We start from the raw sequence: 27,132 nt of genomic DNA, 5'->3' as shown, positions 1-27,132 counted from the left end.
TGTTCACTCTTGGGGAAAAAAAGAAAGAAAAAAACCTTTCTATTTAAAATGTTTACAAACTAGTGTTCATCTAAGATGGGGAAAAGGATTAGCATCAAATGTAACAAAATGCAATAGTACATATTAAGTCAATTTTAATATACGGCAGATGCGGAGATATAAATTCTAAATTATTTTAGGTGCAGTGCCTAAAACATAACATACTCATAGATTTCAAGTAAGATTAAATTTTAATAATATTTCTTTATAAATATGCAGAATCAAAGTGATTTAGATTCTGGCACCATCATAAAGATAGTCTCAAATTTTCAGTTCATCTCTGGTTATTGTCAGTTATGAACAGAATATATGAATTTCTCCATTCTAAGACCTTTCATTATACAAAGATAAATATACAATTATAATACTATAAGATAAATATAGAATTGTATGCAAATTTCTTGGATATTTTAATAATATGATATATTCTTTAATAGAATTTTTAAAATGTGACATAAAGATATCTTCCTAAAATGCTGTGTCCTCATAATTTTTTAAATTTAAATATTCTAATTTTTGGTAAGCAGAACTAACATACATCTATATAAAATAAAATCTATAGACATGCAGGAGTTCATGAAAATATTGGTGTACGTTGTTTCTCGTTAAAAGTAAAATCTATTTACCAATGTGTTAATAGGTAATTTTAATTCTATGGCTACGTGTATTATTTTTTTAACTGGAATTGGTCTTTTGCTGGTTGAATATTTATTTTCGTCCCTCTTGAACACGCTTTTCAAACAGCCTTTGGAATAACCCTGCTTCACTTATTAAGAAAACTGAAATCATCAGATCAAAGTATGTTCCATTCTATTGTTGCTTTTGTTTAGAAGGTAAGAAAATTCAGAAATAGTATTGTGGGAAAACATCTGTATTGTGGACTTAAAAAACAAGCAACATACTCACTCGCCACGAAATATTTCAAAACCTTTTGTCCTATTGTCTCTTATTTTCAAACTCATCTTTCTGTATTCTGTTTTACGATGCACCATCAGGGCTCTAACCACATGTTTTCTTTGTCAGCTCTTAGTTTCCCTGCTGTAGGGAAGCCCAGAAGGGACTTGATCCTTTCTGTCTGCTTCATTTGGGGGCAGTGCTTCTTCAACTCAGCAGGGTACTTGTTACAGGAATAGAAGTTAACTTCAGTTTGTTCCTTGTCCCCATACTTGCAGAACCTGCCTTATCAAATTCCTTCTTGAAGCTACTAGCCAGCCAGCTCCTGTTCCTGAGAGGGCTGGTTGATTCCCAGCTCATTGGCTCTTCATTTGAGCACCTGAAGTTCAAGCAGCTGAGGCTGGAGCTGAGGAAGACCCATGCCCCTTGGAGAGGTCTGAATCCCTGTTTTGTAGGGTTCCTTCTCCAAGCTTTAATAATCCAAACATCTTCCCTTTCTTTCCCTCAGTCCTGTCTCTTGTAGTTACTACCCCTGTAATGCCATAGTGTATCCTCTTTTCCTTTCCAGCTCCCTGACACCTAGTTAACAATACTTTAAATTTTTGGTTTGTATGACTGGGGTGGATTCTGTCTTCTGACCTTGCTGGAAGGTGCAGAAGCAAGAAACACAGTCATTCTGTTTTTCAACCTTAATTTTAAAATGAAGGCCTCAATCTTAAGAGTTATGTTCATCCCGGTTTCTAAAACATTATTGTAAACACACCCATACTGTGAATATTGAGGGAGTACCACCTTAAAATAAATGAAAATACAGAAATTAAAATACAATGAACTGTTCCTGTATGCTAGACCCTATGTTCTAGAAGTTTCCATCATTTACATATAATATCAAACTCAAGGGAAAAAAAGATTACCCACAGATTATATATAAGAATATTTTTAAATTTTAAATTATTTTTTATTATTTTTTAAAAGTTTTTTTATGTTTTTTTAAATTAAATTTTTTTTTAATTTTTTTTTTGTTTTTTTATTTATTTATTTATTTATTTTTTATGTTTTTTAAGAGAGAGAGAGAGAGAGAATCCCAGTGCAGAGTTTGATGTGGGGCTCCAACTCACAAACCATGAGATCATGACCCGAGCTGAAATCAAAAGTCCGATGCTTAACCAACTGAGCCACCCAAGTGCCCCTATATAAGATTATTTTAGAAGTTTGAATTCTTTATACTCTTAAGCGTTCATAATTTAGATAAAAACAATTGCTTAACCTTTAACACAACTAGAAATTCAATAACACTAGCAATAAATTCCAAAAATATTTCCAGCTACCATGTATTGAACATTTATTTCCTTGTAAGCATTCTATTAAGTGCTTTCCATACCTTATTTCATTTAACCTTCAAAAAACACTCAAGACAATAACAAACTTATTGTCATCACTGTTTTCAAAGGAAGTGTAGATATATCAAATAATTTACAGAAGATTACACGCTAATTGACTGAGAGGATAGGAATCCAGATTTTGTTTTCTGTTATTTTTTTTAAACGGCAAAGTCTGTGGTTTTGAAAATCATATTTCAATTTACTTTCCAATTATATGGCTAAGGATAAATGGATTTTTACTTAGCTTTTAAAAACTTTTTGTGCTTATTGTTTAATCTGTTGTCAGTAGCTGCACTCATTTCCATAAATTGCCCAATGTCTCTGGCAGAATGGTCCGCTACTAGTCCTCCTGCTCTTAATTTGGACCTGCTTTTAGTGTTTCTCTTTCTTCTGAACTCGAAGCCTATTCCTCATTTTCTAAAGCCAATATTCATGCAACAATTCTAAAAAAAATCCTATATTTGATTATGCCCCTACATTCAGAGAAGTTAACGGCTATCAAGAGCATCTACACTGTGCTGTGTGATCTAACCAAAAAACTGAAGAGGTGCCATCCATTCATATTTTGGGTCCAAGGGTCATAGTAGTCCATACACTAAACCTAAGTCTGATTACCATTCCTGCACTTACATGAGAAGTGTGAGGTCTAGTGCTTATATAATTCTTTAGATGATTAATGATGCAAAAATAAATGTAATTGATGGTGCCAAAGGTTTCATAATGTTGCTTAGCATAGATTTGCTTGTGTATCAATTAAACCTATTCTATCCATTAGCTATCAGTCTATCAATGCTAATTGATAGTTATCAATTAAATAGCTATAGGTACAGAGTTTTGTAGAGGATCAGAATATGCCTCCCCAAATATGCCATTTTGGTGTAAGGATTATTTTGAGCTAAAGACAGTTGGGAAATAGAAGATACCAAAAAGCTCTCTGTCCTCTAAAGGACAGAGGAGTCTTTGACTAAAAAGGAAACTTGCAACAACTCTACACTCTTAGGTGCCTGGACACAGTACTGAGTAGAGTCTACTTGACAAATCTTACAAAATGACTCTTATCTTCCATTAGTTTCTTCTCCTATGTTTACCTCTGCACAATTTGCCCTTGTTAAAAGCCTAAACCCCTTTTCCATTGTCTTGGCACTTTTCTGCAAATTCATTGTTCTTTACGATGCTATATAAGCCCCAAGTTCTAACCACCCCTTTGCTATACTCACTGAACTTCAGTCACATGTATACATGATGCACATGTTAACAAACTGTTTTCTTGTTAATTTGCTTTCTATCAGTTTAATTTCCAGGCACCCAGCTAGAGAATGGAGGAAGGTAAAGGAAGTTTGGGTTTTTTGCTTGTTCCCCCCCCCCCAAACTAGTAAAATTCTTTACTTAAGTAAAAAAGCTTGAGTTCATATTGTCTTCTGCCTGATTCTAGAGGAATATGTCTGACAATGGATGCCAGACATATTGTATAAAAAGAGAAAAGTGCTAATATTTGGGACCATCATTTGCTAAAATGTTAAATTGTCTTTGGTAATGGTCACAGAATCCTCCTAAGGAAAATATTGAAAATGTATTTCAGAATATTTTTCTGGCTAATAGAACAGGTGATCCTTCCTTACCAGGATAAAAATATCAAATGGCCCTTGGAAAAAACAAGTCCTGAGTTATTATAAGAATGAGTAGTGAATGAAAAAAGTGATATTATTCCCCTTTATGGACACATCTTTCACAGGCAATGCAGATAAGGTCTGATTTCTAGACAGGTAGGTAAAGCAGGTGTTGTTGTGCCTGGAGCATGTCAATCCTTGGTGACTAACTCTATTACCAGAAAAGGAGGGGACAAAGTTGTCTCTGAGAACCAGAAGACAGGGATTAGGTGGGGTGGGTGAATACTATTTGAAAAGTATAGTAAGATTTGAAGAGTAAAAATCGCCTGTACTCATTTCATGGTGTTATAGATAAGCTACAGAAAAGGAAACCACAAAATATCTGACTTCAAGGTTCAAAGTATATGATGATATGGGCAATTGTGTCCTGCTGTTCATCATTTTCACAAGATTCAGTATAAGAAGAAATGGACTTTCACTGGAGCCAAGAGGGACTAGGTTTTCACTGAAGACAGAATGAATTGATAGCAGGTATTAAAACTTGATATATGTTGCAAGGGACATTGTGTAACTAAGTATGTCACAGACTCCATGTGGTAAAGAAGTTTAGTGAAAGAAAAATTACTTTGGATTGAAACAAACAAGGAAGACTTTTTATGGGCCATAAAATGTGACCTGAATTCTATACTAACATCTGAGAATGTCACTGAAATCAAAGTGATCAGGGAATAAACAAGACAGGAAAACATTTAGAATTTGTTCTAACATTTATTTATTATTTTTCATGTCTTATTAAGTCGGAGTGATTTTTATATGCTGGGCATTGTTCTAAATGTTTTATCTATATTATGTCATTAAATCCTCCCAACAGTGTTATGAACTCAGTCAGGGCCTGGTGTTATCATCCCTTTGCAAATGAGGAAACTTGAGCACAAAGGACAAGGTCCCTGATTGTCATTTGGCTACTAAGTTGCTGAAGTGGGCTTTCTTTCCTGCTAGTTTGGATTCAGAGACCAAGGCCTTAACCATTGACACAGCGTGTTGTTCTCTTTCCCAAAACCACACATTACCACGTCCACATACCAAATTAAGACACACTGACATCCAGAATGTAGGGTCTCCTCGATGTTGATTTCCAATTTAAGAATGGCTTTGTTATAAAAAGGAAAAAAAAGAATCGCTTTGAATATTGAAAGGTACACTGAGGTTTTGTTTGTTTTCGTTTTTGTTTTTGTTTCCTTTTTGTAAAAAGCATCTCTTTGTTGGAAAAGGTCTTCAGAGATTAAGAAAGAACTGAAGCTGAATTAAAACTATTATTCTCACAACTAAAGCAGCAAGGTTTTGAAGACAATGAAAAAATGACATGAGCATGTTTTTCCCCTCCATTATTACCTTCTACCCTCCCATGCATACATGTATTATTTTGGTTCTTGATATACAGACATAGTTATTTTCAGCAGTTTACTTTTCTTTGTTTCACCTATTTTAAAAATATGGATTTAGAGCTTCCATGGTCATTTACCTTTCAATCTGTCCTTCACTCTCGAACAGATATTTAACCTCTTGGTGTGCAGTTAATATTTGGTGCTAAAAAAAGGTCATTGACCTTGTACATATGTAGTGTTGTAAATATGCTTAGAGGGAAACAGCATTCGTTCACTACTTGCTACTGGTGCACTTTATATTTGGCCTCAACACTAATTCTGTTCCCTGCATATCTGAACGTGGTTAACCGATATTGCCTTCACGTTCTACGGTTAGTTTTTCACCGCAAGTCTATTAACACAGCACTTGTGAGAGACTCGTTGGATTATCGTTTCTTTCTTGGCCTTGAATTTGCAATCACAAATTCCATTTAAAAGGAACGTGTTGCCCCAACGTCCACTACAACAGCCCTGCAAACTAGAAGCCCAGTAGTGAGTTGACAGAACAGATGATTCACACAAACACAAGCAATCATACATAAGAATGAAGCCCCCTAATGCATCCCTCAGCCCACCAAAACAAAACAAAACAAAACAAAACAAAACCTTTCTTATTAAGACCTTCCATTACGTCTTTGTCACTTGGTGCAAAGCCTTTAAAAAGTGAAACACTCACTTAACTCTTCATCCCAGCTAGATTGCAAAATTCCCTGGTGGAAAATTAGGTAGTTTGGAGAGTACATTGACTTGTGCAGATGAAAAGCCACCCTAACGGTCTGAAGAGTTAATACGCTCTAACACCCTCCTGCTGTAAATTGGTTGGAGGATGCCCTAGTGATCCAAAACAGTCCATGTTCAAGTGCATCTTTTAACACCTAGTGTGGGAAGGCTTATTTAGCCACTGAAGAAAATTTAAATCACAGACGGCCTGTTGTCTAAAGCATCCTCAAGGGGCGAACGACTACTCTGAAAGCTGCATTAACTCGGTAGAAAAACTTATAAAGCAATCCCCTAGTGGCCTGAAGGAGTTAATGCCCGAGTCTCTGCTAAAGTCAAGTCAATTCTTTAGGGTCAGGAACATAACAGGGTCTTTGCTTCCAGGCCAAAATGCACAAGGGCACTCAGTAACAGCAGAGGGGGAGGCGTTTGATTAGGAGAGGGGCTGACAGAAATGATGGTGTTTCTTTCAGCACTATCTTCGAGGCTGAAGTTGTTAAAGTATTATGATTTGGTGGCTTAAACATGTTGGGATGCTTAAGACTTTTAACTTCTAACCTAGAATAATTTGACACTGTGGGGAAAAGAACAAGTTTTCCTATTTTGAAATATGTAGAGACGAAACCAGCAACTCTGTTGATGCTACAGCTTATTAAAGATGCAAATTAAAAATATCAAAAAGCATGGAGATTTGCTTAACCTTTTACCAAGTGTAAATCTTTAATCTGATCTTAATATGAACTTCGTTGATTTACTTAAGTTTAATAACACGGTGAACTTGTGAGGTGTTAACAGTACCTTTAGTGGTCAAGTATTGCATTTTAGAATTGCTAGAAAAAGGTTAATTTGAAATCCAGTCAGGAAATCATATTATATTACACAACATATATCTGCTTTAGTGAAGAACTGACAAACTACAAATGCCTCAGAGGAAAAATTCTACTGAATTAAAAGCAAAAGATTAATGTACTTGGAAATGAATTTGCATTCAACTGTAAAACAATGCCATTATGCCATCCTTTCTTTCTTTTCTTCTTTTTTTTTTCCTAATGTAAACAGTCATTTCTGAGGCTCCTGTTACTAAATTAGAAGGTTATATAATGCAAAATGCAATTGAAGACATTTGGATTAAAAAAAAAATCAGTAGAAAGTTTTATTATAAACACTAGCTTTCACTTAGTACTTTATTGTTGGGTTACTTTTGAACTTTTTTTTTTTTTTCATTTTACAATAAACTTAAATTAGCCATGCTACATTAAAAATTTAAAATATACCATGCAGGAAAACAGCCACTGTTATAGCCTTTAGAATATGATTTAATTTAGCAATTTCAGAAGTAGCATTAATAAAAACAATATAATATCCAAATGACAAGAAAATAAGGCAGGCTTCCATGCTTATACAGGCCATTTCTTTCATCTTCTCAAAAAATTAGACTCACAAACATGTCATAATTACTTGAAATTGTCTGCAGTATCAGGAAGAATAGTTTAAAATCACTTTATCACATGCCAAACCACAGTCTATCTCTGACAATGTAAATTAGTCACTACTAAAAATAAGGGATGATGATTAATTACCCGAGAGCATACCTGCCAGAATTATCAGTCACTGGAACCGGATTTCTTGCTGAAACATACCCTATAATAATTTAGGCACATGCTTCAACATTTCACCTAGTCTAAGACACAATCTTTATGGTCTGAAAATAAATAAAATATTCCTGAGGTAACAGAATAAACAGATAAGTAAACAATTCTGTTAATGAATATCTACATATAACAAATGCCTATTTTATCCATGACTTGTGATGTCTCAAAAATGGCTGGTCAGGGCAGTTTATATCATTGTCAAATATGACTTCCACCTTGAAAACTCTAATTTGATCCCTATATCCCCAATCATTTTAAATTACTCTTTGGTCTTTTTTTTCTTTTTTTTTTTTTTTCTTTTTTGCATTCAGGGAGAACCAGTTCTCCCAGTGAGAAGATCATAATATACTCGTTGGGTTAATATACTTACATGCCTTGGATAGTATTTAGTGGCATGGCTGATTAATTTTCTAAAGATCAGTCTTGAACTTCAAACAGGCTTTACATTTCTGACAATTGAGCCATTATGTATATTATATTATCAGATAAAATATGAAATCTTTGGTGATTCTGAGCTAATTGAATTTTGGTTTCCAATTCCTAATGCATTCAATTAATAAATATTTTATTTCACTAGATTTGCAGTTGTTTACTGTTTTCAGTAATAAAGAACTCTGCTAATAACAAAATGCTGCTTTTTGAAATCTCTCTGAAGAACAATGAAAAATTGTTGCAGGAAAGGCCTTTCTTCAGGAAATTATTTAGCTCCTATTGATGGAAATAGATTCCACTCTCCAGAGGTTTTCCTCTTCCCTTATCCCCATGAATTTTTCACAAAGCCCCTAGAGCAATTAATGAATAAATCAGATTAGTTCACTCCACCAATCAAAACTTTTCAAAATGGCCTCTGATTCAGTTTATAATGTTCTACAACATAGATTTGGTGGCCTAGAATGATCTTTGCTATGTCTACCTCTTAGACCTTATTTTTAGCACTATTTCCCCTAACTAACCAAATAAAAGCCAGCGGGTCTTTAATGTATACAAAATGCCAGTCCTCACAAGATATTTGGATGTGCAATTTATTTCTGACACTTGCACTGTTGAATTTGCTTCCAATATGCTTCCACTCTTGATCTGTATAATTAATACTTATTCCCGGGTCTCCTTTCATTTTTTAATGTTCCTACCAATATTCTGCTACAACCGCCACCATCACCATCATCACTAAAATCTTTCTGTTGTATGGTTGCAAAACATTTTTTTTAACACTTATTCATTTTTAAGAGACAGAGAGGGACAGGGTGTGAGTGGGGGAGGGCAGAAAGAGAGGGAGACACAGAATCCAAAGCAGGCTTCATGCTCTGAGCTGTCAGCACAGAGCCCGATGTGGGGCTTGAACCCACGAACTGTGAGATCATGACCTGAGCTGAAGTTGGATGCTTAACCAACTGAGCCACCCACGTGCTCCAAAACTGTCTTTTGATGTAAAACAGAAAAATGCAGGATATATTTTTCCTGTATCAAACCTACAAATGCATGCAACATCCATGTTTATTTAGGTCTTTGTTCTGTGCATCATTTTTATAGATTTATCACCAAGTAAATATAATAAGAAAAGAGAAGGAAATATGAAAGAGAAATAGCATGTATAAAAACTTAGGGATCACTCACACAATAAGAGATAGATAATCTGAGTAGCCTTACATCTATTAAAGAAATTGAATCAATTATCAATAAACTTCCTAAACAGAAAACACCTGGCATGGATGAGGTAACTTGCAAATTCTACCAAATGTTTAAGAGAGAAGAGAAAAGCAGAAGGAATGCTTTTGAACTCATTCTATGAGGCCAACATTATCCTAATACCAAAACTCAGACAAAGACACCACCAGGAAAGGAAACTGCCAACCAATGTCTCTCATGAACATAGATGCAAGACCCCTCCACAAAATCTTAACAAATCAAGTCCAACAATGTATAAAAATAAATAGACATGATAACTAAGTGAGATTTATCCCAGGTATGCAGTTTGTTACAACATTTGAAAATAAACTAATATAATCTGCCACATCAATTAACTAAAGAAGAAAATACATGTGATCACATTAATAGAGGCAGAAAAAGTATGTGACCAAAATCCAGCAGTCATTAATGATAAAAACTCTTAGAGAACTAGGAATGAAAGGAAACTCCCTCGACTTGATAGAGAATATCTACAAACAACAACAACAACAACAACAACAACAAACACACAGCTAACATCATGCTTAACGGGAGAAACTTGAAGTTTCCCAGTACGCTTTATTTACAATTACCTAAACTTGGAAGCAACTGACATGCTCATCAGTAAATGAATGGTAAAAACCAAACAAACAAAATAAACTCACAAAAAACCTGTGGTATATCTGTACAGTATAATGTCATTCAACACTGAAGAGAAATGAGCTATCAAACTCTGAAAAGACAAGGAGGAAACTTAAATGCATATTACTAAGAGAAAGAAATGAGTCTGAAAAGGCTACATACTTTGGAGTCCAACTATATGACATTCTGAAAAGGCGAAACTATGGAGACAGTAAAAAGATCAGTGGAGATCTTCCATATGACCCAGCAATAGCACTGCTAGGAATTTACCCAAGGGATACAGGAGTGCTGATGCATAGGGGCACTTGTACCCCAATGTTTATAGCAGCATTTTCAACAATAGTCAAATGATGGAAAGAGCCTAAATGTCCACCAACGATGAATAGATAAAGAATTGTGGTTTATATACACAATGGAATACTATGTGACAATGAGAAAGAATGAAATATGGCCTTTTGTAGCAATGTGGATGGAACTGGAGAGTGTTATGCTAAGCGAAATAAGTCAGGCAGAGAAAGACAGATACCATATGTTTTCACTCCTATGTGGATCCTGAGAAACTTAACAGAAGACCATGGGGAAGGGGAAGGAGAAAAAAAAGAAAAAAAAGGTTAGAGAGGGAGGGAGCCAAAACATAAGAGACTCTTAAAAACTGAGAACAAACTAAGGGTTGATAGGGGGCGGGAGGGAAGGGAGGGCGGGTGATGGGTATTGAGGAGGGCACCTGTTGGGATGAGCGCTGGGTGTTGTATGGAAACCAATTTGACAATTAATTTCATATTAAAAAAAAATCAGTGGAGCAGGCCTGGGGGGCTCAGTCCGTTAAGCTTCCGACTTTGGCTTAGGTCATGTTCTCACGCTTTGTGGGTTTGAGCCCCGCTAAGGCTCTGTGCTGACAGCTCAGAGCCTGGGCCGTACTTCAGACTCTGTGTCTCCCTCTCTCTCAGCCCCTCCCCTGCTCACACTCTTGTCTCTCTCTCTCTCAAAAATAAAATAAATATTAAAAAAAAAAAAAGATCAGTGGTTTCCAGGGATTAAGAGGGAGGGATAAATAAATAGGAGGAACACAGAGGCTATTTAGGGCACTTAAAGTAGTCAGTATAACACTATAATGGTAGAGGAATGTCATCCAACATTTTCCCAAACCCATACAACACACAACACCAAGAGTGAACCCTAATGTAAAGTGGATTTTGGATGATGATGATGTGTCAATATAGGCTTATCAATTGTAACAAATGTACCACTCTGTATGGGATGCCAGAAGTCAACAGTAAGGGACGTCGTGCATATATTGGTATAGGGGGATATGCCAACTCTCAGTACTTTCTGTTCAGGTTTGCTGAGAACCTAAAACTGCTCTAAAAATTAAGTTTATATTACAATTATTACTTAAAAAGATAATTATAAAATTAATGAATAAAAAAGTGTATTCATTGAAAAAAAAAAAAAGACCACAATGTCTTTTTAAGAAGAACAAAAATACTTTATTTAAAAAGAGGAGCATGGGTGTGTGTCAGCAAGATACCTCCTTAATTTGCAAAATATGCAAATACAAAAAAAATAAAGGTAGACACCAATAACTGAACTCAGTTACTGAAGCAGATATTATAAACAAGGCAGTTCAAGAGGGTGAAAACTTGATGAAGAAACTGATGACATAAGATACATCAATGGAATTATGGAAACATAAGTGAATCAGGGAATTAATCTCCCAATAAGCTGTTTTTTTCTTGAAAATATTACCCAACTTTTATAGCCCAATAGGTAAAATAAAGGGATGAACTAAATAATCTCCCAGCCCCAAAATTACAAAATCTTAAGCAGGTATTCCTTAAAATCTACTAAGTTCCAAAAGTTGTGAAACATAATAGAAATATGACTCAAAGTATAAGATAATATGGGAAGATAGTTCACAGAATAAAGGTTCTAAAGAAAATAAGATATGTGAAGTCTTTATTGAAAGAAAGAGGATGAAAGAGAGAAAAGCTTGGAAAAAAGATGAAAATAATGTCCTTAGACAATGAGAAATGGAAAAGTAGTTTGAGACGAGGCCAAAGAGAAAAGGGAAAGAGGAAAAATTAGAGAACAGTGCTGTTAAAGGTCAATTTAACCTTCACATCAAAGTTTAACTCAATTTCCTGGATACATTTTGAGGTTAGCAATGTCTTATTAACTTAGTTTTCTCTGACTGCAGCTGGAATCTAAATGTGATCCTTCTGACTGCTGAGCACAGGAACTGGCTCACAGATACTTGAAGGTTTACGGTGGTCACATTCTGCCTGCATTCCCCACAGCAATCTCATCAGATCTGGAGGACAAGCACACACCTAAATAAAAGTCTATATGTCTGATATATTGGGATCCTTGATACGCTATGAAGAAGCCTCTCATTTGTAATACTTCCTTCCCCCTTGATTCACAGCTCAATGGGCTAGAAATTTTGGAGGGAACAACCGTGATTTCTTAGAAAGCATACTGGCTTAGAAACTTCAAGTTCAAGTCATGCATCAGCTACTTATTAGCCATGCACATTTAAAAAATAATGTTATTTTATTAAATTTTTTAACATTTATTTATTTTTGAGACAGAGACAGAGCATGAATGGGGGAGGGGCAGAGAGAGAGGGAGACACAGAATCCAAATCAGCCTCCAGGCTCTGAGCCATCAGCCCAGAGCCTGATGCGGGGCAAGATTGTGACCTGAGCTGAAGTCGGACGCTCAACCGACTGAGCCACCCAGGCGCCCCCAAAATAATGTTATTTTATATATATATATATATATATATATTATATATATATATATAATGAGCCACAATAATGTTATTGTGGCTCAGTCGGTTAAACAACTGACTTCGGCTCAATAATTCTTGGGTTCAGGTCCCACGCTGTCAGTGCAGAGCCCGCTTGGGATTCTCTCTCTCTCCCTCTCTATGCCCATCCCCCACTTGCATGCTGGCTCTCTCTCTCAAAATAAATAAATAAATTTTTAAAAAGGTTATTTTATTGTGGTAAAAATATAACATGAATTCTACCCTGTTAACATTTTTTTTAAGTGTGCAATAAATTATTGTGGACTCTGGGCACAATGTTACACAGAAGCTCTCTAGAGTTTATTCATCTTGTATGACTGAAAGTGTATGTGCTTTCGTTGGTTGCCCCACCTTGGCCTCTTCCTCTAGTGCCTGGCAACCCCCACTCCACTGTTTGATTCTATGAATTTGACTATGTTAGACACCTGATCTAAGTGGATTCATGCATTATGTGTCTTTCTTTGACTGAACTTATTTCACTTAGCACAGTGTCCTCAAAGTTCTCCAGGACATGCCACATGATGGGGCAGAGAACAAGTCTTAAATTTAAAAAGGTTGAAATCATACCAAAGATCTTTTCTAATCATAATGGAATGAAACTACTATTTGTCAAAGGAAAGTTGAAAAATTCACAGATATGTGGAACTGAAGACACAGCTTTTTCTGAGTCACCTAAGCTTCCATGAACCTAAATTTCTTAATCTGTGGAACTCTGCCCTCTTATGGTTAAAGTCAGCTTGGGATCTCAGCTGACTTCTCTAAATGAAATAGAGCTGCTGAGAATGCAGTCACTACCTGGGTCATCTGTCCCAGGATATACACATAGTGTGACAATCACCCAGTCTGAGTCTTTTCCCGGTAGCCACATCTTCATGAGCAGACACTTTTTTAGTAATGAAGCGATTCAGGCAGTCACATGCATGACTGTGCCAGAAACTTGTGAATTCACTAATGCCATTACTGCTTTGGCTGAAAGCTACATTCCTGAAGCGCAAATTAAAGTCTGAGGAGGACAGCATATAGAAACAAAGTAGTCGCGCAGGCCCATATATGAATGAATTTCTTCAGATCTGCCAATAGCAGTTCTAAAGGTGGGACAAGCAGAGTAATCTCTGGGGGACAGGCACAGAGGGAGACTAAAGTGATTCATGTCATAAAGTCTGTGAGAGCGGAGACTGGCGACAGTGACAATACACATTCCCTACATCCAGTTTTGCTGGAGGCCTGCCTTGCCCTCTGCTTTCTTAGCCCCACCAGGATATGACAAGTTCAATGGAAATTGAAGTGTTTTAGAAAAATTCTAAAATAAACCTCAAATACTTGTTTAGAGGATCCAAGTGATTTAAGTAAGATGTGACAATGGATGAAAACTTGACCGTTAAAAGTAGCGTAGCATTCCCCTATACGAGCTATTTGAAAGAGATTATTTTTATCTCAGGAAGCTACATTCTCATATTCGAGAATTTGAATCAAAATTGTTGAATCCTGGTTCACCAGCTTGGTTCCTAACGCAAGGTAATATGAAGAAGATCTAACCCAATTAAGTTTCAAGACGAATGTTTTCAGTTGCATTAATCATTGCTCTGGGAGCTTTGGTAGTTCCTTATATATATGTCAAGATATTAGGGAGTTTGGTTCTATTTTCTTGGGCCTGAAAAAAACTACTCTTTCTGTATCGTCGACATTTCATATTTTAGCCCATACTTTGAGGGTGTTTTCTGGTCACCGTGCAAATCTATTTGGTAATTTTGATAATTTGCCAAATCTGGACATGTTACTTATCACATGCTTCCTCTATATTAACTCCACCAGGCACTCAGGAAAACTATCTCAAAATTGCCTATCATGAAAAGCCATACAATTTGTAACAAACGCTCCGTCAATTTTATAACTTGTAAAAAGTGAAATGGGCACTGATGTGATGGCGGCCAAATGAAAAATCACGGCAAAACCTCACTACTACTGTGTGATTGCTTTCATAACCTCATCCGCTCCGTTTATCCATGAAAAGAATATTCACTATACATTGTTGATCTTCATATCATGTTTCAATCTCTCGTGCAAGCCTTGTCTGAGACCCAGTAATTGTAGGTGTTGTCCACTGCTTTGGAACTCCATTGGGCTGATGGTCAACGACACAGAGCCACAGCTCTGTGACAGGTGCTAGTGTCCGTGGACATCTATGGTGACCCAGAAGGGGCCTTAGCAGCTGCTTGGATGCCTGGACATAATGAAGGTGAATTTGAACAATTTAACTGACACCATTTCTTCAAGTTGGTCTAAAAAGAAACCCTGCTTGTAACACCAGTAACACTTGCTCTAAAAGAAGTAAAATTAGACACTGACGTACTCATCCAGGTGACAAATACTATTGACTTCCTACTATGTGTCAAGCAGCATGCCAAGCACTGGGGACAAATGTGAGACAAAGTTCTGTACCACAGGCAGTTGTAGTCTCCCAGAGGGAGATAAGAGACTGAAGAAAAACAAATAGGAAAGTATATTTCTTGGTACTGTTATGATTTATTTCTACATTCCTTCTATGTTCTGTATGTTTTATTTTTAATGTTATTTATTTATTTTGAGAGAGAGAGAGAAAGAGAATGAGAATGTAAGCAGGGAAGGGCCAGAGAGAGAGAGGGAGAGAGAATCCTGAGCAGTCTTCTCACTGTCAACACAGAGTCGGACGCGGGACTCAATCCACAAAGTGGGAGATCATAACCTGAATCAAAATCAAGAATCAGACAGTAAACCAACTGAGCCACTCAAGTACTCTAATGTTTTGTATATTTTTTAAAGGGCGTCATCTCTAACAGAAGTCTGCTTTTTTCAGTTAAGTCGTAACAGTCTTTTATTTCTGAATTGTTTTGATTAATGGTTCAGAAATAGACACACCGCATATACTTTTCAAATATTTATTTACCACTAACAAATTATAGAAAAGGAGCTCTACACTCATTAATTATCATTTTCTTCTGGACCTTGCATTTTATTGACATAAACTCATTCAATTTACTTTTTATTCAAAAACGAAAATTTTGACATATAACCTACATGTAATAATCTGTTTGAAGCATCAAAGTTCAGTCAGCATTGCCAAACATACAACCACCACCACAATCAAAATGCAGAATATTTGCATCGAGACAAAATGTTCTTTTATACCACCAACCCCTGGTAACCATTGACCTGGGTTTTTGTTTGTTTTGTTTCATTTTTGTCACTGTAGATTGGTATTGCCTTTCCTAGAATCACGTAAAAATGAAATCATCCAGTGAGTACTTATGGCATTTTTTCTCCAGCAGATTTTTGAGATTCATCCATTTTGTTATGTGAATATGTAGTTCATTCCTAATTATTTTTGGGCAGTCAACCAAGTTTGGATACAATAAAAGCTGTTTATTCTTTTACCCAAACATTTGGGGTGCATCCAATTTCTATTATAAACAAAGTTGTCATAAACAGTTTTGTAGAAGTCTTTGCAAAGTCATATTTTGTGTTTTCTTGGGTAAATAAGAGTAGAATCATTCGACTGCATGTTAAGTATATAAGAAATTGCCAGACTATATTCAGAAGTGACCATAATCTATATTCCCACCAAAAACTAATGAAAATGTGAACTCTAGGTACTGTCAGTATTTAATTTTGAACATTCTAGTGGGCACATAGTAATATATCATTGTGGTTTTAATTTGTATTTTATTAATTCCTAATGCTCTTCTGAATATCTTTTCAGTTACTTGGGGTCATTAGTATATTTTACTTTATGAGGCATCTCTTCAACTATTTTCCCAATTTTATTCAAATTGACTGTCCTTTGATTATTGAGTTGTAAGATACACATGTATATTATATATATATATATATATATATATATATATATATATAAAACCCCTTACATGCAAACATGCAAACATGTGAGAGATCCATGGAGAATTATCTCTCAACATAAAATTGTATGAATATTAATAATGCAAAACTTAAAATCTGAATATAGATATATCTATAGCTATATATCTATATACCTATATGTCTCTCTATATATATCCGTTAGAAATATCTATATCTATATCGATATTGATATATCCATATACCTAGATATCTATCTATAGATATTTATAGATACTTATGTATGTATATCTGTATATATATAAACCTGAATATATATATTATGTATATATATGTATGTATATGTATATATATGTATGTATGTATATGTATATATATGCATGTATGTATATGTGTGTATATATGTATATATATACAATGACAGATATAGATATTCCAACTGGGAATATTGATATCTATATGTATATCTACATGTGTACATGTTTTTACCAACCTTACTATTCATTCTAAAATTACTGTCTCAATTCTTCCCTTTAAATTGTAGTCAAGCCTGAGGGGCCTAGTCGGTTAAGCCTCTGACTTCAGCTCAGGTCATGATCTTGTGGTTCATGAATTTGAACCCCATGTCAGGCTCTGTGCTGACAGCCTGCTTCAGATTCTGTGTCTCCTCCTCTCTCTGCCCCTCCCCTGCTCGTGTTCTGTCTCTTTCTTTCTCAAAAAATAAATGAACCTTAAAAAAAGAAAAACTTTTAAACATGCAGTCAAGTTGTGGACCATTTATGCCCAGTTGAGCATAAAATTTTGTCAGTTTTTTCTATAAGGATTCCCATAGGATTCCCTCAAATCCCATATTAAAAAAATGTTTATTTTGAGAGGAAGGAGGGGGAGAGTCAGAGAGAGAAAGGGAGAGAGAATCCCAAGAAGGCTCCTTGCTATGAACCTGTGTTCATAGCATATGAACCCTAACTCTACGTAGGACTCGATCTCATGAACCTGACCTGAGCTGAAATCAAGAGTCCAATGCTTAACCAGCTGAGCCACCCATCTCAAATCCAATGAATCAGCATGTAAGGGGGGCCCTTAATATTCCTCTTTCACAAAGTCATACCTCTGTCAGTATCATCATCACCAAAACTGTCAAAATTGTGAATGGTCTGAGATCTTACCTCACTTGCCAGCTACCAAGTTAGCCTGACATGGTCTAATGGATACTAGAAATAAGTAAGACTACTAGGTCAAAGGACATCATTACTCACAACAATAGCAGTCCTCACAGTATTAGATTTTTGTCATGAGGTTCTGTTAAAGAAAACAATATTTATTCAATGACATTTATTGCTGAATGGTAAAGCTGACTTTATTCCAGACCACTGCAGTATGTGTAGGGAGCATTACAGTGGAATTCTGCAGTGGAGAGAGCTTGGGCTTAATTCCAAATGCAACAAAGAAAACTGGGAATTTATAGCTAAGGGATGAGAGGGGCGGTGGATACAAAATTACTAAGAGGAAACATCGGGGTTAAGAAAGAATTATGCTAAAGTGATCTAACAGGATTCTTACAGAAACTGGACAATGCAGAAATAAACACAGATGCCCAAAAGTCAGAGAGAGCCTAGTTGAGAAGAGATTTCAGAAGAGCCCTACCTAGATTTTGGTCAAGGAGAAAATCTTTGTCAGTTGCCTACACACCATTACGTGGTGGGAAACGTGAAGAGAGCTATGTGACAGCCACACATGCAGTGAGTTGCATTACAGGAGTCTGAATATTAGGAAACTTGAATCTTTTATAATGGAAGTTGGCATGTCTATTCTTTGCTCTAGAGAGAGACACTATCTATTAGAATTGGAGAGTAAGTAAACCATCTTTTTGCTCCAGAGGGAGATACTATCCATTATCTAAAGCATTTGCTGAACAAACATCTCTGAAAAGACAGAACAAAAGGCAGTCAGTGTTTTTGTTTGTAACAGATGCAAACACGGGAGAGATCCATGGAGAATTATCTCTCAACATAAAATTGTATGAATATTAATAATGAAAAACCTAAAATCTGAATTAGAAATAATGTAGCCTATTAGGCACTATACCTGAAATCACATTATGATAATGATAACATTCATTCCAAATATATATATTGGTTAATTACCATGTGCTGAGCATTGCTACAAATTTTTCAGGTCGAAACTTATATTTGGAAAAAGAAATCAGTGTTGCCTTTAGACTCAGACAAGAGGACAAAGGATCCTCACATATCAGAAACACAAATATGGATCAATATATAAAAAACCAAATAGTTGACTTTTTTACTTGGAATCTGGAGCTCATTTGTGGTACAGAGAACACTATGACCGTACGTAGCCAGTCACCTTCATTAACACTCATTAGGCCTTAGTGAAATGATTCCCCTTAGCTATTATCCTGTATCCTCCAATAAAAGGGCAACGGTTACAAAATCTATGAAAGTGTTGTATATTGTGTTAGTTTGGAAGGTTCACACTGTTTCAGAGTGTAGAGGAGATTGAAAGCAGGAACCTCTTATATCAGAAAAAAAATTAATTAATGCGTTTATTTTTACATAATAAAATAAATCACTTTCCAGTCGTGGAAGAATTTTTTTCCCCCTTTTCCTCTTCCTTTTCCCTCTCTTCCTCTTCTTTCTCCTTCTCTTTATGTTCTAATTCACAGTTCCTGAGGGAAATAACAAGTTATCTCCACATTTGCAATGGTCTCACAGAACACTGAAGTATATTTAAAACTTTAACACTGAATCGGGGCGTCTGGGTGGCGCAGTCGGTTAAGCGTCCGACTTCAGCCAGGTCACGATCTCGCGGTCCGTGAGTTCGAGCCCCGCGTCAGGCTCTGGGCTGATGGCTCAGAGCCTGGAGCCTGTTTCCGATTCTGTGTCTCCCTCTCTCTCTGCCCCTCCCCCGTTCATGCTCTGTCTCTCTCTGTCCCAAAAATAAATAAAAAACGTTGAAAAAAAAATTAAAAAAAAAAAACTTTAACACTGAATAAATCATAAGTTTTAAAAATATGTATTTATATTTTTCTAGGCAGAATATTTATAAGACATTATGCTGAATCTTTACATGGTCAACTAAAGAGATATTGGTCATTATAGTTTTATTTTATAGTTATTCAATAGGATTTTAATTAAATATTCAATAATTAATAAAACTTTGTTTAAGCAATTTACTTCAAAGATGGACATATTATAACTATAATCTTGACTTTAAATTTTAACAAAACTTAAAAAAAGAATAAAATATGTTAAACATAAAAACATTTTTAATATTTTCAATTTAACATTGACTTTAATTTGACTTTTTGTTAAAATACTTAAATATTGTATATGTAGAATAAAATTACATTTAATTTTTTAAACTTTTACATCATCACTATCAATTGAATATAACTTATATGAGAATCTTTATTGTAACAAAATAATTTCAGACATTGCTAAAAAAGCAAAAAATAATATGCACAGAATAAGAGCATAACATTTTGTAAGTTATTTATATCTTTATTGCCCATCCAAACATCACTAGCCAGTCAGCAAAGTACAAACACATGCAGAAGAAATATTAAATTCAAACTTTGATATTTTGTAACATTAAATCATACCAAAAAGGCTTTCCACATAGATTTATAAAGCTATAACTTTCAAGAAAAGAGGACAGAGTATATTTCATTTAATAGTTTGTTAGTTTTATTTAGAAACGTTAAATCTTCAGACACATCTTCTGTGGCCCTTCATATTTACTCTTGTCATTTACTGTGCAAATTTCGAGGTGGGCCTTCTGGTTGTAGCCCTTTCTCCTTGCAGGAAGGAAAACATTTCTCATGCCAATGGGAAGAAAATTGAAAGATATGGATTTCAAAGCCTCTGCTATTTTTGTGATGCTAAATGAAAAACCCAAGGTGGATGGGACATTGTTCAGTAGATAGCATCACAAACATAGGCTATGCAAAGTTGAGCAAGGATGCTAATATGTGCCACCGAGCTATCCTGTTCTAAATAATAAAAAGAGAACTGATTCTAGGAGGGAAGTTAATATATGGGGTGGAGGGAAGGCAATAACTCCAGTAAACACTTCTTCATGGAGAGTTGCCATATGTGAGTGTGAAGAGAAAAACAAGGAAAATAAGGTTTATCTTTGTAGGGTAATGGAGTCATAGCACCAAATAGTACATCGGTCATAAGACAATCATCTCTGAGCTAACATTTTGGAAGCTGAAGTTCAGATTACATATGCCGTGTAATAGGTGCTATACTAATTTCATTTAAACCTCTAAATATATGGCGCCTCACTTCAAAGTGTTACACAAATGTGAATAAGGCACAACCCCTGCTCTTAGGGAGTTTATAATCTGTTAAAGAGAGGCATGTGCACAGATAACTTCAAGTGAGTTTTACAAGTGCTAAAGAAGAATTATATAGAGTTTTACAAAAGATAAGGGAGGATGTAAATAAAATCACCTCATATAATTAGTGAAGTCTCAAAAGGGTGATATTTCAGCTGGTAAACTGTTGATTAGACAGACTGAGGATATATTTTAGAAGGAACAACATCTACATAAGCATGAAGAACCAGATAAAGCTCAGGATGAGCAAGAAATGGCTAGTATTGTAGTTTGTCTGAAAGGTAGAATGTGTAAGGGAGACATTTTTGAAATTACTAAAATCTAAGGGAGAGTTTATTACAATTCATTTTTATAACTTCTAGAGGCATGTCATGCATTTTTTATAGTTTAAAAACGTGTTCCAACTCTATTATCTTCTATTTCCTCCTAACATTTCACTTCATTTTCCATTGAGATCTTTTTTAAACCAAGCCATATGATTGGAAGTAGGGAATTTCATAAGTCTAAATCTTGGACCTTTCAGATTCCTGCCAGGATAGTGAGTTACTACAGGCTGCACAATCACTTCTCCAAAGGAAACTAAGAGTTAACAACAAACAGGATTCTAGAAACTAATGGAGAAAAAAAAAATGACCAAGATCTCTATAAGATAGTTTAAGGATGTCTCATAGATGATTGTATTATGCATCTATATGTATTGCACCTGTCTTATATATTCTGTATGTCTTATATCTGTATGTATTATGTGTCTGTGTGTATTATGTCCTTGAACGGATTATGTAAGTCAGAGGGCAACCAGTGGATACGAATCAATATTATTGGATATGTGCACTATGTTGAAATGAGGCTTGTTGAGGTTTCACATTGTCTTACATTGCCCTCAGAAGATCACTGCATTCACCTTTACCGCTGAAATCAATTGCAATAGCCCAAATTGTGAACTAATAAAATATAATATTTAATATCAGGCAGCCTTATAGGGGGGAAAAATAATGAAAATATGAAATATGTGTGACTACCCAGTTGCCTTCTGAATTCTCATCTGTTCTGGTCTCACTCTGTCTCTAAGGATTTTGAGATTATAAATGAAACTGTTGCTTCTAAGGTTTAAAGGTAAAAACCTAACTTGAAGAGTTACTTTCAGAGTGGCAACAAAATTCTCTCATGTGTGTTACACCTATGCCTCCGTATTCGCCATGTCTTTAAAACCACCATGACAGAGAGACTGGAGCCTGGGCTTTAAAATAAGCCCCATGCATGGAATAGCTGATTTCTCCAAGGACAATGTGAACTCGCATCAAAATAACTAGATACCAGGAAAAAATCCTTTGATGAAAAATAGCAAATTGTACAATGCATTCCATCTGATGCAGAAATATTGAAACCAGTAGATCAGAATTTGAAATAAATAAAATCAATGCACTTAAACCAAAAAAGATTTTAGCAAAATGAAATAAGAATGAGAAATATAAAACAGAGCCAAGCAGGAAAGTCCTGTTTAAATTGCACAGCATTTGAAATTTGTGCTGGTTTCAATGGACATCTCAATAAACTCACCTTAAAAGAAAGACACGTAAGACAATGTTATCTGAAAACCAATATCACTAATATCCGATATAAGCCATCTTTACAGTTTATCATAAACTGCCATACACTGAACCAATTGTGAATAGGTAGATGACAGATAGAAAGATAGGTAAAGATAGAGATATATGCAAAATGGTAGGGTGTGTAAAACTGTAAAAAAATGTGAGTTTTAAGATTAGATTGTGGAAATTTTCAAGAACAACAGCAGGAAAAGTTAACGTGATTGATACATAGAAAAAAATGTTGAGGAAAGATGTACTTATATACAGATGATCCAACAAGATAAAGTAATTTTTAAAAAATGAGATAAAATGCTTTAAATATTAATAAACACAAACTTCCAAGAATGAAACACAAGAAAATTTATGAAATCAATAAAATTATTCATAAGGTCCAAACATGATAAAATTTACAATGTAAACAAACAAATCAAGAAATGGACGATTATTTTTAAAGGAAAAATTTTAGATTTATCTTAAGCTGCATCTGTAGATATTATAAATAATAAGTTAATATTTATAAATCATTGAAGGAAAGAACTTCGAGTATAGAATGCTGTATATAGCAATGTTTCATTAGTTTATAAAAGCACAAATCTTATCATGTATAATTGTACTGAAAAAGTTTTCTAGGTGAAAAATTGGCCTTGACACATTAGAACAATAAATCAAACTGAGATTCTTCTAAGGACATGGAAGACATATGATCAAATAGCTTACTAAATCTTATCACTGCCTAAAATGAATAGTAAAAAATGGCTAAATCCAAAAACAGAGGAGAAATAATAAATTCAATAAGCAAATAACAAAATAGAAAGATATAGATAATATACACTGAATTGGAGAGGGAAAGTAACATGAAGGAATTCTAATATTTTTCTTCCCATTTCATTAATTTTGTATTATGTAAAAGTTTTGTTTGTTTGTTTGTTTTTTTCTTACATATGCCTAACTGGAAAGTATTAAATACATGATTGCCTTGTGTATTAAATACATATCTGTTTTTATGTTTTCCTACTGGTTTCTGTTGAAAAAGAGAAATGTAGTATTTTTTCTACACTTCCTTCCATAGATAAGCCAATAGGTAGAATTCCAGGAATATTTTTTTCTGTAGCTATTCTTCTCTTTCTTATAACCAGAAATACTGAAACCAATAGATCAGAAATTAAAATAAGTAAAAACTTTTTTTTAATTGTATATTGGGGAGCCTGGGTAGCTCAGTCGGTTGAGCATTCGACTTCGGCTCAGGTCATGATCTCACCGTCTGTGGGTTCAAGCCCCGCATTGGGCTCTGTGCTGACAGCTCAGAGCCTGGAGCCTACCTCGGATTCTGTGTCTCCCTCTCTCTCTGCCCCTCCCCTGCTCATGATCTCTCTCTCTCTCTCTGTCAAAAATAAATAAACATTACAAAAAATTTAAAAAAAAAAACAACAACAAAAACTGTATAACATCTTCACAAAAAAACAAAAAAACAAAAAAAAACCCTGGAAAGTGGCCAACTGCCTACAGATCTGTTTACTACAATAAAGGCAGAGCCTGTTTTGGATTCAGAAGACATCTTCTGAAATGCTTCCCTGGCCACTTCTTAATTGCCTGATTTAGGTACAATTTTCCATTTCCTTGGCCCTAGATATATTTATCTGTAAAATAACAATAAAGAGAACTTCCCACCATGCATTCCAGAGTTCTTGTAGTAATATGTAATTCTAGTTTATGAACTAAAAAGATAGATGAAGTTAGGTTACTAATTAAAGACATGTATGTAACTGTTGCAAATATTTCATTAGTATATTTTATATACTAAATGTATCTTCCTAAGTGACGACACACCATATATTTAATAACTTTTTTTTACACCAAAAATGTCATTCCTGAAAATATCCAGTCCCCTAAAGAACCAGCGGTCATTTCTAGATTCTTTAAGAAATAGCTACTATTTATACTTAAGTTTATCCTTTAATTATCCCATGAGAAAAAATAAACCCTTGGATCAAATTTAGAAAGAAAGAATGTATATACAGAGATATATAGGAAAGGAAAGGGAAAGACAGAAAGAGAAAAGAAAGAAAAGCTGGTGGCTGTTACTAATACTCAGTGAGATTGTCTATGTATGAACTGGTAGGTGAGCAAAATTCAGAAACACTGAATTATTCGACAAACCACACTAGAATCAGAGCAGAGTCTTGAGAGATTCATCTGGCTGCCATTTGCTTGGGTTATAGTTTCTATGCTCTTAATAATCCTTCATTCCTTGTCAGCAGTGTGTCATAAACACACTGTATAAATCATTAATTGAGTGTTTCGCCATTCTACTCTACATAGCCTATTAGCATTCACTGATACTATAAAAAGTCCATTTTATTTTCCTTTCTCACATGAACCATTGTATTTTTCTATTCACTTCATTGAGTTCCTGATGTTTATTCATTTACAGCTGACCTAGATTTTTTTTTTTCAAATTTTTTAACATTTATTTATTTTTGAGAGAGAGAGAGAGAGCAAGCAGGCGAGAGGCAGAGAGAGAGGGAGACACAGAATCCAAAGCAGGCTCCAGGTTCCGAGCTATCAGCACAGAGCCTGATGCGGGGCTCGTACTCAAGGACTGTGAGATCATGACCTGAACTGAAGTCAGATGTTTAATCAACTGAGACATCCAGGCACCCCTGTAGCTGACCTAGCTTTGAATAAACACTGCAAATATTGCAAAAGAGTCCTATCTTCTTTTACCTTGAGGAAAGGAAGGCACATATGAACCAGAGTCTATCAATATTGGTCTTCCTCGGTTTAAAATCTATTTTTTTAGGTTCATTTATTTATTTTGAGAGGGAGAGAAAGCATGAGTCAGAGAAGGGCTGATCTATTTTTTTAGGTTCATTTATTTATTTTGAGAGGGAGAGAGCGAGAATCCCAAGCAGGCTCCGTGTTGTCAACACAGAGCCTCATGTGGAGTTTGAACTCATGGAGGATGAGATCATGACCTGAAGCGAAGTTGGAGATAAACCAACTGAGCCACCCGGGTGCCTCCAGTCTTCTTCAATTTAAAATCAAACCATAGTTCACAAACTCATAAGTGCATTTCTTTACCTCCCGTTCCTTCACCATTCCTTTCTGAAAAAGATGCATTATGTAACATTATGTCAAGAAAGGGTATATGTATCTGTGGTCATATTTTAGAAAGGCATATAAAATCTCAGATAGAGTGATTATATACTTACAGAATCCAATGCAAGAGCTAACACCTATCCCCAGAGGTGACCTGGTTTCCCTATAAAACTGTAAGGACCCTTTGTAGAGTGCCAGTATTTGCCAAGTATTGGTTGGTCATTAAATTTGCTTGCTTGTTTATTTACTTTTTTTATCCCAGATAATATAATTAACACTATAGGGCATAAATGACAGCTAAAAAGAAATTATATAGTTAAAACTTATATCATTCCATAAAGCAGAGAAGTTTAGTGAATGCTTAGCAAATATTTTTAAATATTATCTTGAAATTATCCATTGATATACTCATTTGCTTAACACTTATTATGTGACTATCATATAGTAGCAATTGCCCTAGGCTAAAGAGTTCAAACAATAAGAAAAAAAAAACAAAACAAAAAAACCCTTCCCTCCAAAATTAGGTTCTAAACTCAATAAACTTACTATATACAAGTATATTAAATGTGTATGTAGATATATACATATATGTAACACAGTAAAATGTCTGTATATAAGTGCATATATATAATATATATACACACACACAAACATGTTCTAACAATTATAAAATATTAAAAATTTAAAATAAATATTTATAAAATAGGAGATTTGGGGAACAAGTATTTGAGTGAGCCAGAAAGGTCTTCAGAAAGGAGAATCAGGAAGGTATTGAGGTAAAACTTAAATAATGAATAGGCACCCCACCCCTGAACTCAAGCAGTTAAGTGGGGGATGAGAACTTTCTGATAGAGGAAACAGCAAATGTATTGGCATGAAGGAAAGTTCAATGTATAATAAAGAGTGGCCAAATGCTAGAAAACAAAGAACAAGGACTAGACAACAAAGAGACATTTTTATGTGGGGAGGGAATTTAGATTTTACTTGTTAAGTAATTGTGAAACAATGAAGACTGTGGACTGGGATAGTTTTGTCCTAATTAGCTTTCTTTCCCCTTTAAGAGTGATAATTGTGGAGTCATTATAAAGGATAAATTGGAAAGGGGCAAAGTGATTTCCAATTTACTAAGAAGGATGTAATTTTGAATAGATGAAGTGATAACTAATAAATTCATAAGTAGACAGTAGCAATAGAAAGAAAAAAAGATGATATAAGAATGTTCTTTCACAGAGGGTGGGGAAATAAGGAAACATCTAGGATAATGCCAGTTTGCATTCTTAAAAGAAAATTAGTAAGTCTTTATTGTCCAAATGTGATTGGGGGTAAGATGGATGCTTTCACCAGGGAAAGGATTAGAATATTGTCAATTTTGTATTCAAATTTAGAGATACTATTAAA

The sequence above is a fragment of the Lynx canadensis genome, chromosome B1 (genome assembly GCF_007474595.2).
Source record: "Lynx canadensis isolate LIC74 chromosome B1, mLynCan4.pri.v2, whole genome shotgun sequence".
Taxonomy (NCBI): Eukaryota; Metazoa; Chordata; class Mammalia; order Carnivora; family Felidae; genus Lynx; species Lynx canadensis.
Note: the sequence above shows the minus strand (reverse complement) of the source record.